Below are 14,147 nucleotides of genomic sequence, written 5' to 3'. Positions count from 1 at the left end.
CTGAAGTAAGTAGGATAAAAAAATAAAAAGAAAAAATAATAAAGTAAGTCTGGGTTGGCGCGGGTATTGAGCAAGCGTTAAAAGACGGCACGCCGCGAAACAACAGTCACGAACCACCAAGCTACCTATCTACACCGAATCAGCGCCAGATCTCTGGATTCAAGACAGGACTCTCGGCGGAACATCGTGCAGCTGCTGAATCAAGGAAATGTGATCGTGTTAACTTGTGACCTGTGTTTACCTATTATGAAAATTAACCATAGCAGAACCCTGACTACATTTTATGGTTTGTGATGTTAAAGAACATTTCATGACGTCTCAGACAACTGTAAATTTGTGGCTACTGTGGTTTAATTATAAACGCTATAGTTAACTCATATTTCCCATAGTAAAATAATTTTCTGTGCTTCTTTATTTTTGTACACTGTAAAAACTTCAAAAAAAAAGAATAAAGGTTGAAATATTATATTAGAAGTTGTGCTTGTATTTTTTTGTAAAGTTATCCAAAGGATTCATTAGCTAATGAAAAAAAGAACACTAGATTAATAATTTATTTTAATAAAAATAATCGCTAGATTAGTCGACTAATCGAAAAAAATAATAATCGTTAGTTGCAGCTCTAAGTGTAATGCCGCCCAAATATTCACGCAAAGAAAGAAGGCGTGGTTTCAGTAACCGCAGTTAGTGTTAAAACAGCCATGTCAGAGAGATGCTGTATGTTTCTAGGTGAAAGCAAAATCACTTTATTTGGCCTTCCGAAAGTAGATGCATTTAAAAATCTTTAAGATTACTTACAACAGATTACTTTAATTTTATGGACGACTGTTTCGTGAAACTAGGAGAGGAGGTAATTCTGATTTGCTACCACAATCTGGTGCTTCTGAATCAGCTAATGTGTTTTATTATTTAGTATTTGCTATTGAATGTTCAAATGTGGAGTTTTGCCAATAGTATCTGCGCATCGACTGTGTGTGTGTGTGCAGAGAGAGAGAGAGAGAGAGAGAGAGGGTCAAACAGTGGAGTCAGTTGTCTTTACCCTCCGTGGCTTGTGTACTACAAACACATACAAACACTTCTTTACTGTGTCTGTCACGTCACTCCGTTCCCATTTTCGGGCTTGAACCAATGGTAAAACTAAGGACGTTATTAACTGTCTTTACATTTATTTTGAAAGCTGAAGCTCTCGATTATGGAAAGGGGCATTACATTTCCGACAAGTGCTTGAGGTGTTCGGCCAATCACAGTGCACTGGGTCAGTTGGCCAATCAGGACAGACTATGTTTTTTGCAAGGAGGGACTTGAAGGAGGAATCGACGTGTTTGAGAGAGGCGGAGCATAGAGGACCGACAATAATGTACAGTATTTTAAAAATAATGTATTTTTTGAACATCAAAGCATGTCAACATATTCTGTTACACCAACTACACAAAATAATGATCTTTAAAAAAGCACCATATGACCCCTTTAACTACAAAATATTACACTTAATTTAAGGGCACCTTAAGCTCTCTGTGTTTTGCTCTCTTTCCCTCTCTCTCTTCAGCCAAAGTCTCAGTTTTCATTTTGAGTTTGACTCTCCCATCTCTTGGAGAGGTCAATAAAGCCTGCACAACCTTCCTCATCAAATAGATTCTGAAACATTTATAATACAGACGTCCTCAATAAGGTAAGTGCATGTCTACAATTACAAAGGTTTTTGAAGTTGGTCTACAGTGGATTGAGCAAAGCTATTAATATTTAAAATATACTTCAAGAGGCAAGAAAAAACATTTCCAATATTAAAATTACATTTTGAATATATGTATTTTTTTCTGGCTAAGATATATATATAAAAAAATACATTTAAATAAAATAAATATTACATATATTATTAAAATGATAGAAAATATATTCAAATATATTTTAAAATATATATAGTAATATATTGGACATTTTTTGCATGTTTTGAAAAATGTATGTGTGTGTGTGTGTGTGTGTGTGTGTGCGTGCGTGACCCTGGACCACAAAACCAGTCTTAAGTCGCATGAGAATCTCATCATATATATGAGAATGACAGTTATTTTCACTTTTCCCAGGTATGGATTTCGACAGAACACTGAGAACAAAACTTAACCAGCTGGAATGCCATTTCACCTGGGCTATGATGGAAGATGACATAGATCTAAATGATCTTTTCAATAGACTGGAAGAACAGATTAAGTTTGACCTCGTAAAGAAAGAAGGACTTGCCCGAAATTACAGTGCTTTGGCATATGTCCAGTTCCATCTGGGGTTTCACGAGAAGGCACATAACAACCTCATGACATCTGTGGAGCTACACATGGAATGCCATGGGGATGAATTATACAAGACACTCATTGTCACTTATAGAAACCTTGCCTGGTTAAACTACCACATGAGGAACTACACAAAATGTGAAAGTTATCTGAAGAAGCTTCATGAGATAAATGAAACCTTTACAGCTGAGTTTTCATCTGTTCCAGAGGTGCTTGGTGAGAAGGGATGGACTTTTCTTAAATTTTCACGCAAATATTACGATAGAGCCAAACAATGTTTCAAGAAGGCTTTAGATCTGGAACCTGAGGAAGGTGAATGGAATGCTGGTTATGCCATTGCTCTCGCACCGAATACGAGAGGTTCACTTAGGAGGATTCGCCTACAATAAAACAACTGAGACGTGCCATTGACACGAATCCAGATGATGATGTTCTCAAAGTCCTCTTAAGCATGTGACTGATTGTTTACAAGAGGTACAGAGAGGCAGAGAGCTTAGTAGAGAAGGCTTTAGAAAGATCTCCAGATCACCCACATGTCATGCGATATGTTGCAAAAAATTTTCAGAAATCATGGAAGTATGGACAGATCAATTGCTCTTTTAAAGCAAGTACTTGAACACTCACCTCATTTAAGTTTCATACATCATCAGTTAGCTCTTTGCTATAAACTGAAGAAAATCCAACTGCTGCAGGAGGGAAGTCACCATACTAAAGGGTCAAGAAAAGTTCAACAGATTCGCCATCAATGCATCTATCATTTAGAAAAGGCCACCAGCCTGACAGCCTCCCTCATTTCTGCAATGAGTGAACTAGCGCTGCTGTACGGAGAAAACCACAACATGTCACAGGCTGAGGAGCTGTTTCATGTCACATTCAAAGCAGCCAAAGATAAAAATGACAGTCTACATGTGGTCAGTTTTTATTATGCTGAATTCCAACTCTACAGCCACAGATGTGAGCAGTTAGCCATCAAACACTACATGGAATGTCTGAAGATGAGCCCGGATTCAGTCGAAGGGAAAAGAAGTGCCTACAGTTTAAAGAAGATCACTGACAAACGGATTAAGAGAAACTCGCTGGAAGGGGAGGCTTATGGGATATTAGGATTTCTTCATAAGATAAAAGGGGAGAAACATCAAGCCATTGAGTGCTATGAGAAAGCTCTGAGTTATGAAGACAATGATGAGTTCCTCAGTAACCTTAGTGCACTCAGGCTGTCCTTACAGTAAAGTCATCACATATTATGTGCTTACACTATCAGATGTACATTATGCAATATGTATTTGGGTGTGCTATATGTACTGACACTTTATGGTTATTTATTTTATAACTGTATAATTGAGTTTAAGTAAGAAAAAACGGGATCAGAAAATATATAATAAACTTTATCTTTATGTTGATGTTCTAAGATTAATGGCTAAAAATATTTGACAATATTTATAAACTCTCATTACCCAAAAGTCATTTTACACTAAGAGCTTTAAATAAAATTCATCATGTATATAATGCTTGTCGGTTTGTCTGTTTTTCTCAAGCATTTATTTGTACAGATCAAAATATATTCCACAGGTAATGTGGGCTGATAAGAAGGTAAGTAGCTTATTTTCAGACCCCTATGTGGGAATAATGAGTTATTTATTTTATGCTATACGTTCCGTCCATGAAAGAAAATAATGGTAAATATATATATATATATATATATATATATATATATATATATATATATATATATATATATATATATATATATATGTATATATATATATATATATATATATATATATACACACACTTTAATCCAGCCACCTCAATCATTAGACAGCATGAAAGCCACCCAAAGATACAGTGACACAGACTTTCTAACATGGGGAAACAACACTCTAGACTTTGTTTACACCACCCAGAGAGGATCTTACAAGGCCCTCCCCCTCCCCCATCTTGGCACCTCAGACCAAATTCCTATCATGCTAATGCCTGCATACAGACCACTCATTAAAGTTGCCAAACCAGTAAAAAAAACTGAAGTGTGGCACTGTTTTTCCCCCACCACAGAATTGTGACAGCACCATCTCCCCGCTGAACGCCTTATAAGCTTTCTTTGAGACTCAAAATAGTACCACTGCATAGAAGGTTCCACCTCCTCCCGGCAACCAGGTGTTGTCCCCAGCAGCGTGAGAAGATCTCTCTGCAGGTTCAATGCACGCAAAGCTCTGGGTCCTGACAAAATTCCTGGGCGTATACTGAGAGACATTTCCAACATTTCACTAAGTCAGGCTGTTGTCCCCACATGCTTCGAAGCTACCACCATCATTCCAGTGCCGAAGAAGTCGTCTCCATCCTGCTTCAATGACTACTGTCCCATTGCACTTACCTCTGTGTTCGTGATTTGCTTTGAATGATTAGTCATGCACCATACCAAGTCTGCCCCCCTACCAGGCCCCTTCCAGTTTGCATATCAGTCTAACTGTTGCACTTTGATGCCATTGCCACTGCCCTTCACTCAGTACTCACACATCTGGAAAAAAAGACTCATAGGTCAGAATCACTGACCTATATATATGACTATATATGTTCTATAGTGGGAAGTCGTGGCCTGGTGGTTAGAGAATCGGACTCCCAATCGAAGGGTTGTGGGTTCGAGTCCCGGGCCGGCAGGAATTGTGGGTGGGGGGAGTGCATGTACAGTTCTCTCTCCACCTTCAATACCACGACTTAGGTGCCCTTGAGCAAGGCATTGAACCCCAACTGCTCCCTGGGCACCGCAGCATAAATGGCTGCCCACTGCTCCGGGTGTGTGTTCACAGTGTGTGTGTGTGTGCACTTCGGATGGGTTAAATGCAGAGCACAAATTCTGAGTATGGGTCACCATACTTGGCCGAATGTCACTTCACTTCACTTCTATATTATAGATCAGTGGTCAGAATGCTGTTTATAGACTTCAGTTCACCATTCAACACAATCAGCCCTCAACAGCTAGCCCAATCACAAACTGGTCCAGCTGGGGCTCAGCACTACACCGTGCAACTGGCTGTTGGACTTTCTGACTAGAATACCTCAGGCAGTACGGGTTGGCAGTAACACATCCAGCCTCATCACACTGAAAACTGGGGCCCCCCAAGGATGTGTGCTGACCCCCCTCCTCTTTACTCTGCTGACCCATGACTGTCACAACTCCAACCTCTTCATTAAGTTTGCGGATGACAAAACTGTATTGGGTCTCAACAGGGATGAGACAAACTACAGGAGGGAGGTGAGCCACCTGGCTGGGAGGTGCAGTGACAGCCACCTCTGTCTGAATGTGGAGAAGATTTTACATTGATACATTGTTGATACAATGTTTTTTTTTTTTTTAAAGTGGAGACATGCTGCATTTAAAGATTTTTCCCTGTGCCAAAATTTCTGCAGGTCCTTAATGAAAAGGCTATGCCATAAATCTATTGCATTTACCATAGTTCTTTATAACAATGTTAAGGATTTTAGCATCATTATGGCAAGTTTTACAGTTATTCTTCAAGTACACAAAATGCATATAAAACAAACTGTCCAGTTAATACTTAATTATAGTATGAAAAAAAAGTGTCATCATTTACTCAGCTTCAAGTTGTCCCAGTATGACTTACTTTCTTCTGTGGAAAACAATAGGACATATTTTGAAGAATGTTGATGGTCCCTTTTGACTTCCATAGTATTGTGGGGAAAAGTCTAAGTGGACCACAACAACATTTTTCCATTCAGCAGAAGAAAGAAATTCATACAGATCTGGAACAGCTTGTGGGTAAGAAAATGATGACAGAATTTTCATTTTTGGGTGAACTGTCCCTTTAAACTTACTCAGTGTAGCTGAAGACAAACCATTCATTAAATAACTAAACTGACCCAGCTGGATCACATGGGATATGAAAAGATAAGACAAAAATAGCTCAATTGACCCATCTTGAGCATAACTGATTCGGCTCACAGGCAGGACCTTACAAATATAGGCGAACGTTTAGTTTTTTCACGTCTTTCATCACTAAGTGCCACTGAGAGGGGTTGTTATGTTGCCATGAAACGTTTATGGGTGAGTGGAATGTACTTTTATTACAGTATGTATGCAATTTATTTTAGGATGTCATGAGTTGCCCCTAGTAAGCATGTTGTTTCTTGATTTTTTGTCTTTTGTGCATCTCGGAAACAGAAACTTACAGGCAACTGAACAGGCATGAGTCATCTTTCAGGAGATGAAAGTAGGCTTTACACTGCATACTGAGATAATGAGAAACATCGCTGTGTACATCTGTGTGCTTTTTCACAATCTACAAGTAAAATTATGTTTCTGTCTTGATTATCTGAAGCAAAATGACATATGGTAGGCTAATGATAACAAAGGCTGAACATTTTTTCTGGGAGGATAGTGTTCGAACAGAAATCTGCTCGGGGTCAAGGTTTAATTAAGCTTCAGGTTATAGGCTACTTCAATCTCAGTTCCCATAACAACAGTAGCCTACTGTAGTAAGAAATAAGAAGCATTCAAAATAAAAACATTTATGCTGTAGCCTAATAAATGATGTCACTTATGATGCCAAATTATGGTAATGAATGTCGAACATTACTATTATCTAGGATACTTGTTAAAAAGTAAAAAAGAAAATTGGCTGATCAGGATCTCTTTACTCATTATCATATGATGCTGCAGCTCTCTCCTGGTTTCTATTTAAGCTTTTGTAAACTGCATGCCAGATTAATTCATAGACTTGCACTACTCAAAAAAATGCATTTATACATAAGGAAATTAAAGTAGAAACTGTTTATTTTTGTGAGTTTTTACATTTATTTGTAAATTTATGTATGCATATATTTATGTATGTATGTATTTATTTATTTAGTTAGTTGTGTTTATTTATCTAGGCAGCATTGCTGGTGGATAAGGTGTTAATGCAGTTAGCAGGGGAAGTGCTTGCTGCACCCAAATTTACTAGTATTGTGGTAGGACATATAGCCTAATATAAAAGTCCCTACAGTTTAAATGATTTTAAAATGGAGGACCTGACACTCCCTTATCAAAAACCCAGGATGTTTTCTTAAACAACCAGGGGTGGTAAAAGTACTCAAAAGTTATACTCAAGTAAAAGTAGAGGTATCTAAATAAAAAAAATGACTCCAGTAAAAGTAGAAAGTCCTCCATTCAAACGTCACTTGAGTAAAAGTACAAAAGTATACGATTTAAAACATACTTAAGTACCGGAAGTAAAAAGTAAATATTCAAATTAACTGTAAATATAAATAATTAAGCAGATCAGTTGTTTTGGAAGTGATATGCAGTGTTTTAATTGAACAAATGATGAGATTAGATACTTAAGAATTTGTTAGATTTACAATCAAAAGAGACAATGAAGCACCTTATCGCAGTATAGGGGTTGAACTTCCAAAAGACATGTTCCATAACTACATCAAACAGAAGATGTGCAAGATACAAGGTAAGACTGTTTCAGAATATCAAAGAGGAAGAACCACCTCTGGGTTAGTTCACCCAAAAATGAAAATTCTGTCATTCGCATTTTAGGGGCTAAATATCACGTTATTGCTATTCACGAGTTCACCCTTACATCTAATCTAAAGGTGAATAGTAGGCATATTTTGGCGTGCTGTCCTGGGGTCCGGGCCCGGAGCATAGCCCGAACCCAAATAACTCCCCCTATCCCTAATTTGGGATAAATAGATTAGAAGTGAGGAGTTGGGGTGGAGGAGGGATGCTGAAAAACTGTCGTGGGACAGGAGGTAGGAAGACTGGATATATACGCTTGTGTGCTACTTAAGATGATTAGCTAAACGAGATGCACCTGTGCCAAATTGCATGATTATCTGATCGTGCTCCTCCCGAACTTTGTTAATAAAACCACATTTGTTGATTTGACCCGCGGACATGAAAAACAACCACAGACTTATCAACACTGTTTGGCATATACTACACAGAGCTGTAATTCACTGACAATCTACACAAAATCGATTTTTTTTTCTCAATTTTGAAAGCGATTTTGTGTTAGTTGTCGGTGGACTACGGCTCTGTGTAGTAACTGCCGATCCACCTGGACCAGTGTGGCCAAGTCCGTGGTTGTTTTTCATGTCTGCGGTTCGAAGAAACCCCAATCCAAATAACTTATAGTAATGTATAATAATGAATAATATGATATTTAGCGCCTAAAATGTAAGCTTTGGACTAGTTTTGAGAAGCAACTGGGCAGGATTTGTTGTGAAAACCAGGCAACCCTGATCTGAACGCACATGCTGGAGATATGCTACTAATTACAGGAGCGTCTTTACTGATGAGATGCTCATGAAAATCGCATTCGATTTTTTGCAAAGCTCTACTGAAATTTCATTCACCCGTGGTAGGCAAACAAGACATTTCAGCCGATAAGAATCTCCTTTGACTTCAGTGAATTCAAACATATCCTTGAGATATGGCCATGGGTGATCCCTGTCGGGAATCTCGGGATCATTGCGGGCTGCAAGAGCTGCACTATCACCTGTTTTAGCGGTCATCTTCCACCTCGAACTAACTGCTGCGTGAGCGTATGTTGGCAAAGAACTGGCGAAGTCGCGCATTCATTTTTTCAAAAGAAAACCACGTTTTTCATTGGTTTGTAAAATCAGTGTAATAAATACTTGAAGCGGGCATGGGGAAATGTATCGGAGTAAAAAGTAAACTTTGTCTTTAATATAGTAGTGGAGTAAGAGTGAAAGTAGATGCAAATAAAACATACTCAAGTAAAGTACAGATCCCCGAAATAAATACTTAAGTAAAGTAACAAAGTATTTTTACTTTGTTACTTACCACCACTGTAAACAACTATACTATAGGACTATAGGAGTGTAGTCCTGGCATCCTTGGCTAAATTTATCACTCCATGTGGAGTTCAAGAGTTTCTCCTGTCACTCTAAAGCACTTTGAATTATATAATGTATAAATATATAGATATGTGTGTACCTACTTAACCATATTTTGGGGACAAATTTGTACCCAAAAGTGAACTAAACCTGACAAAATAATAAAAATACTCCCTTTGGGGACATCCTCATTTGTAAAGATGGTTTACAAATAAAGTAAACAAAGCTTTTTTAAAATTGTAAAAATGCAGAAAGTTTTCTGTAAGGGGTAGATTTAGGTGTAGGGTTGGTGAAGGGCAATTGAATATATGGTCAGTACAATATAAAACCCATTACCATTCAAATAATTACCATTATTTAATAAACAATATTTAATATACAGTATTTATGTTACTATTTAAGACTAAATAGTTACGTGGGTGGGTGTTCACATGGATGCTTTTAATTATAATATGAAGACATTCTGTTACAAGGCAAAATCAGTTCTTTTTTATTCTTTTAACCAATTGATTTATTTTCTTGTTAGTTCAATCCAGGACAGTTTACAATTGAAACTGGATCAGCTGGAGTGCCACTACACTTGGAACATTGAAAAAGAGCATCTAGTCTTGACGGATATACTCAATAGGCTTGAGGAACCGGTCAAGATGGGTCTAGGGGAAGGATCAAGGAGTTGCACGAACTCACTGCTCTTTAGGATATGTGAAATTTCTTCTTGGGAGCAAAGAAGAGGCCCTTACTCACCTGTTGAAATCAGAGACACTCATTAAAGAAAACCTTGGCATCAACTGTGACAAGACTCTCATTGTTACCTATGGAAATTTAGCCTGGATAAACTACCATATGAAGAACTACACAGAGAGTGAAAGTTACCTGATGAAGCTTCTGAAGATAAATGAAAAATTTTCAGCTGAGCCTTCCACTGTTCCAGAGGTGCTTGGTGAGAAAGGATGGGCCTATCTTAAATTCTTTCACAAATATTATGACAAAGCCGCAGAAGTTTTTCAGAAGGCTTTGTTACTGGATCCAGAAAATAGCGAGTGGAACGTAGGTTATGCAATTGCTCTGTATCGTACTGAAGATCCTAAATATTTTACTGTGGATTCACCTGCAATCAAGCAGCTAAAACAGGCTATTGACATCGACCCCGATGATGATGCCTCTAGAGCATGGGCGGAGTTTGGGGGGGGGGGGCTAAGGGGGACACTGCCCCCCCAGACTTGTGCTTTGAAAAAAAAAAAAAATACAGAATTCATATTTTCTCATTTTATTTGTCCTATTTTATAATTTTTGTGGATATTATGAGTAAGTTTAGAATTAATTATTTTTAATTACTATATTGAAAAAGAAGCTCATTTTGGCGGACTTCAAAGTATCGCGGTAAGTTACGTGAGTGGATTCTCAAATCTTTCCCTACTGCATATAGAGAATTGACTGCAAATTTATCAGAAGAGAAGATAGTGGACATCTATGCAACTCGGAAAAAAAGGCGGCTTCTTCTGCATTAGGTAAGATATGTTTTTAATGCTTTTCTTTGTATAGCAGTCCTTGTTCATTGTAAACGTAGTTTAAATGTAAATGGTATGATATATGAAATATGGTAGCCCATAAAAAAATCTGAGCTCGTGGTCTGCTGGTAGGTGCCCCCCCACGCACAAAAGTGAAACTCCGCCTATGCTCTAGAGTTCTTCTGGGAGTTAAATTTTTTTTTTTGTTCCAAAGAGTTGATGAATGAGTCTGAGAAACTGATAGAGACAGCTTTGAAAGGCTCTCCAGAAAATCCACATGTCATGAGATATGTTCGGAAATTCTTCAGGAATCAAGGCTCTGTAGACAGGTCAGTTGCACTGCTGAAGAAAGCACTTGAAACATCACCAAACTCAGGTTTCATACATCATCAGTTGGCAATGTGTTACAAGACCAAGAAAATTAATTTACAGAAAGAAAAACAAGTAAATAAGTCTGAGGTAAATAATGCACGGAATCAGTGTATTTACCATCTAGAAAAGGCAACTTCTCTAAAACCTTCCTTTATTATTGCCATGAGTGAGCTTGCTTGCATTTCAATATGGAGAGAAACGTGATCTGCCCAAGGCAGAGAAACTGTTTGATAGAACATTTAAAACAGTTAGAGAGAAAAATGATGGTGTGCATAAAGTAAAATTTTTCTATGCTGAGTTCCAGCACTATTGTAACAGATGTGAGGATTTAGCAATCAGCCACTACAGGCAGTGTTTGGAAATGAGTCCTCATACTAGTGAGGGGAATAGAAGTGCAAAGAAACTGGAGAACATTGCCCAGAGATATATCAAGGATAACCCAGGTCATTGGAAGGCCAATGAAATACTGGGATTCATTTATCAGATGAAAGGGGAAATGTTTGGGGACATCAAAAGCTACGCAGCCACTTTAGGCAACGAAGAGGATGATGAGTCCCTCAGTAATCTTTGTGAGATTAATTGTAAAATATAACATTTCTACAAGGATGCATAATTAATTGTTAATGGAAAAACAACAGGCCTTATTTGTGTATTTATGTACGAAGATGGCGTACATAAATTTTGCTTGTTCTAATGCTAATGAATCTAAGTGGTTCCAAATGAGGAAGTGAGTCTCTGCTGCTAATTTACATAATCATGTCCAAACTATGGCTTTTCAATATAGTCCCACATCTCTCATTTTTGTTGTCTTTCTCCCTTCTGAGTGCATGTGCGGGAGGATCTTTGAGTATGGCATTCTTAAAACCAGTTGAAGACAAAAACTTTCTTATATAATTTTATATAGTAGGCTATTGGGCCTAAATTTTGTCATACATTCAGAATGCGTTTTTTGCACATTTGATAATTCAATTCATAAATTCTGTGTGAAGATGATTTGAAACAGATTTAAACTAGTGTGGATAGTGAACAAGGATTAATGTGAAACAAGAGTTGTTGGTATCTATCAAATGTTACTTTTTACCTTACAGGTCTTTTTGATTTATTCAGTCTTAACTATTGTATATTGTGTTGCAAGGCAAAAAAAAAATCACCTTTTGTAATATAGTCTTCCCAACTATAAAAATCCAAAACTAATGCAGCCCTGTTAATCTTAATTCACACTGTATGTCATCTGTTACATCTTCTGATTATATTTCTGATTATAATTTACTCATCTTTTCTCTGTATTTCAGTTTCTTTACAAGTTGCTTCTTAATAAAGTCAATATGCTGTTTCATTTGAAGTTTATTATTGAAGTAATTATCTTTATTGCATAATAGACTCTGGATATTTAATCCCTTATAAGGCATACAAAAATACTTTTCATGAAAGCATGAGATTTAAAGGAGCTGTGTCCATTCAATCAGATAACAAATATTGTTCATAGATACTTATCCTAATACTGGGGCTTTGTTTAAAATATAGTTCACCAAAAAAATAAATTTTTTATTTTTTTCTGCTTACCCCCAGGGCAACCAAGATAGGTGACATTGTTTCTTCACTAGAACACAAACAAAGATTTTTAACTCAAACTGTTGCAGTCTGTCAGATAATGCACTTATAAGTCTATGTTTTTTTTATTCTCAAAGCCATGATTCCCATTCACTTCCATCATATGACTGACAGACTGCAACGGTTTGAGTTAAAAAAAACCAAACTTTGTTTGCGTTCTACTGAAGAAACAATGTCACTTTGGATTCATCTTGGATTCCATGGGGGTAAGCAGATAAACATAAAATTTTTATTTTTGGGGTGAACTATCCCTTTAAGTGCAATTATAGTTGTATTACTTTTAAACATACATGTATTACTTTGACAAATTAAAATATGAACAAATAAATAATATAAAAACAAACTGCATTTTGTGCACTGGATTTAAGAAAATTTATTAAGGCCTGGGTTAATTATTTTATCAGTAACTATAATGTAAACCACACTTCATAATCTTGAAATTTTAAAATATATGCTTTTTAAATGGTTGTATGTCTTTAAAACCAATGAAAGAGTTTAGATTACTGTTTAGCAGCTAATAGTTTAGTAATTCATCATTACTTTCACTGTCACTTTACTAAAGCTATAGCTAAACATTTAGTTGAGAATGTTAACATTGAATCCTAAATGTTTTAAGTGTTTTAGGTATTAAATGCAGCCATATCGCCCTGTAGCCCATAGTCTCAGCCTCAGTCGTCATGGACCCATGGACCGTTGGCTGAATGTCTAATGCATACAGCTCACAAAAGTGGAAACACTTCAGGGGTTTCAAAGTTGTCATTGGATTGGTTGACAGGATTTCTGGGAGACACGTGTGTCACGTTTTTTTAGCGTTCTGCCAGGAAACAAAGATACCGTGCTGCCAAAAAACCCGTTGTGAAAGCCATTGTGTTTACAACTGTGATGACGAGTGCTTATGAGGATCAGCTAAATGCTGGATTCTCAAAAGTAAGTAAAATATTTAAAGTTGGCGGCACAGGATCCTTAAAATTCATCTGAGAGTTTTACACTCAATCTGAGTGTATCTGTTATTGTGGCGACATTTCCACACCCCGAAACATGCTGCTGAACAAAACGAACTGTGATTGGTTGTTTGACATGTCGGTCAAATGACCTCTTGGGCGGGCATTGTTCAAAAAGGCTGCCATGGATTCCTGCGAGATTATGCAGCCCAAGACTGGTTGCCCACTGAAGCTAAGCAGGGTTGAACCTGGTCAGTACCTGGATGGGAGACTGTGACGAGTGGGGTGGGACCGAGAGCCGTGGGAACAGAGCGAGGCCGGAGGAGTGATTGGAAATGAGCGACAGCAGTCTCGAGTCCCACAGAGGAGATCAGAAGGATACAAAAGAGGAGCGACGACAGTAGCCTAATTTCCACTGTCGGGCCAGTGCGGGGCTAATAGCCTCGGGCCAGTATCACTGAGGCCAGAATAGTGCAGGGTTTCCACAGTCGAGCCTGAAGTTCTGCTGCGCGTAACTAAAACACGCCCTTTACATGCTTCTCAGGAACAACGTCACGTAACCTCATCATTTC

The 14,147-nt window shown here is 37.7% G+C and overlaps 2 pseudogenes; both read left to right on the top strand.

The window, feature by feature from the left end:
* Positions 1–2,024: 2,024 nt before the first annotated feature.
* LOC132122625 (interferon-induced protein with tetratricopeptide repeats 5-like) lies at positions 2,025–3,967 on the top strand (annotated as a pseudogene).
* Positions 3,968–9,467: 5,500 nt separating this feature from the next.
* On the top strand, positions 9,468–11,818 carry LOC132122106 (interferon-induced protein with tetratricopeptide repeats 5-like; annotated as a pseudogene).
* The last annotated feature ends 2,329 nt before the right edge of the window (positions 11,819–14,147 follow it).

This window comes from Carassius carassius, chromosome 40 (genome assembly GCF_963082965.1).
Source record: "Carassius carassius chromosome 40, fCarCar2.1, whole genome shotgun sequence".
Lineage (NCBI taxonomy): Eukaryota > Metazoa > Chordata > Actinopteri > Cypriniformes > Cyprinidae > Carassius > Carassius carassius.
The sequence above is the reverse complement of the archived record's forward strand: the minus strand, read 5'-3'. Positions and strand labels throughout refer to the sequence as shown.